The sequence below is a fragment of the Conger conger genome, chromosome 9, assembly GCF_963514075.1.
Source record: "Conger conger chromosome 9, fConCon1.1, whole genome shotgun sequence".
NCBI lineage: Eukaryota > Metazoa > Chordata > Actinopteri > Anguilliformes > Congridae > Conger > Conger conger.
The window spans coordinates 55,847,464-55,849,963 of NC_083768.1; the positions used below are offsets into that span (position 1 = coordinate 55,847,464).

At 48.2% G+C, this 2,500-nt stretch overlaps 1 protein-coding gene across 1 annotated transcript in view; it reads right to left on the bottom strand.

Annotated features, from left to right (window-relative positions):
- LOC133137709 (brevican core protein-like) overlaps nucleotides 1-2,500 on the bottom strand; it is a 32,030-nt gene that overhangs the window by 19,821 nt on the left and 9,709 nt on the right. The gene's annotated exons all lie outside the window — the stretch shown is intronic.

Consider the following 2,500-nt stretch of genomic DNA (forward strand, 5'->3'; position numbering starts at 1 on the left):
TTGAGGAACGCTCTGTGCCAGACGGGTTATGTCCAAACCTTGCAGGTGATTGGCCACTTCAGAGAACCAATGGGAGGCTGCGGTCAAGCGGCAAGGTTGCAGTAACAAAGTGGGACAGACTCGCAACCAGGCCCAGGGGAGTCCAGGAGCATTTTTTGAAATAACAGGTGTTGTTCAGAGGCTGATGCTGATGTCATTTTGGCCACTTGGGAACAGAGACACCTGACAACAGCAATAAGACTCTGACCAGAGCTGGCTGCACGCATAAACCCTGTTCCTGGAGATCTACGGTCCTGTAGGTTTTCACTCTAACCCTAACAAAGCACACCTCATTCAACAGCTAGAGCAGGGCTGCCCAACCCTGTTCCTGGAGATCTACCATCCTGTAGGTTTTCACTCCAACCCTAACAAAGCACACCTCATTCAACAGCTAGAGCAGGGCTGCCCAACCCTGTTCCTGGAGATCTACTGTCCCGCAGGTTTTCATTTTCACCCTAATTTGACACACCCGATTCTACGAATTAGCAGCTGAACAGCATATAATATGTAATCGGTTCCTGTACACCAGACAGGCTCAGTAAAGTGTAGAAAAGTATTTGAACCCAAAACAGTGACGTATTTGACCCAGGGCCGGTGAATAGCCCAGCTGGCCTGACTCTGGCTTTCACAGTGGGTGCCTGTGATCAGAATGCTGATGCGGTGGTCAAAGCTCACCTCTTGTTTAATCCGTCCCCCCCCATCTGTTCTGCAAAGCCCGACCCACACCGGACTACGTTCCCCTGACCGGACCCGACCGGACCCTGGGCTCTGCAGAGGGGCCGAGAGACTTCCGTTGCTAGGGGGGAGGGGGGGGGGGGTCTTTTGACCGCACAAGGCGGTGAGCGGAGATCACATAAAAGCAAGGCTTCCGGCCGGAAGTGTTGCGACACAGAATCCTCATGGAGAGTCAATGGGAGAAGGTTCCGAAAAGAGCGCTGGCTTCCCAGGTTAGGTTGAGAATAAAGATAAAAAATAAAGGTCAATCTTTTTGTCCAGACACATAAATGATCAGAAAAGCTTATTTTTCTATAAAACCAGATTTGTACATACAAAACCTAACCTTCACGCGAGTTTTATTGGCATATATGAACGTATATTGTTTCTAAAGCATGCCCAAAGTGTCCAAAAAGCTCTCCAAAAAGGATTACTCATCCTAATGGTTTCTAACCAACCTGCATCACATTTAAAATGGAACTTGAATTCAAAATTAGGTTAAACAGAGCCCCGTTAGCCCCGCTAACCCCATTAGCCAGTGCAATTACAATTTTATCTACAGGAAGTCCACTTTTGTGAAACTTCGTGGGAAATTTGGGGAAATCCATTTCTTTGTTTTCCAATGTTTTTGTTGTTTTTTTTTCTTCTAAATGAGGCAAGTCAAGGACGGCTGTTTGCGTTTAGTATTCACCAGCTGAACGCCGCAGACAAAAAGAGAGTGGCGTCCGGGGGTCTTTGCTCTGTTTTACGAGCTCATTCTGAAGCGCCGAGGGGCCGGATCAGAGGACGGCGTTCACCGCCACTCAGCCACCGTGTCTCTTTGATTTTCACGTGGGGGAACGAGGAAACGTCGGCCCCTGAAAGCGTTTGAGAGCAGCGCAGAGGAGGGCCGGTGCTGTTTGAGGAAAAGAGAGACAGCGACAGGCGAATATATGCAGAAGGAAATTCTTATGATATGATCACGGCTATAAACGGGTCGGTAATTATGGTTATGGCTGGAAGGCAGAAAAGTAATTGCTTCGATGACAGTTCAGGAAATGTTCGCCAGACTTTTTTCTTTCTTTTTTTTTCATTTTCATAGGCTACCCTTCTCAGGGAGAGGAGATCGTACGTAAAGGCACGCCACATTAAAAACTGTGCTCATGTCTCTGTGAAGAACAAGGCCACTTCAAAAGCGTGTGTGTGTGTGTGTGTGTGTGTGTGTGCACGCATGTGACAGAGAGAGAAAGAGAGAGAGGGGAGAGGGAGAAAAAGAGCGGAGAGAGATGGAGAGAGAGATGGAGAGCAAAAGTCTTTGCAGAGTTGTATGTGAACAGATCATAATTAAATGAGAATTTAGCTGAGTTGTTCTATTTTATAAAATATTTTATGAAATATATCTGTCTGTCCAAGAACAACCACCAGAGAAACGGCGCAATTTTTCTTATTCCAGTTTTTATTCACTTTTCAGAGCCTACTTATGAGCCATTATTTTCCCATTTCGGCCGGGATGATGGGAAACTTGCGGCATCGCAGCCGTTAAGGAAACTGGAATTGCCCGTTAGAAAACCGCTCTTTGTGATGTCACAGCGGGCGAAAGAATACTCGTAACCCGGAAACAAGGCCTGCCAAATTCGGGCGCGCTGCAGCCACCGCACCAGCGCAGGACTGCGCTCCCAAAAGACCCAGTTCCTGGAAAGAAAGGGGGGGGGGGGTGGCGTGGGGTGAGGGGGTAAGGGGGGGTGCTGGGAATGACCGAGGCGGTCAC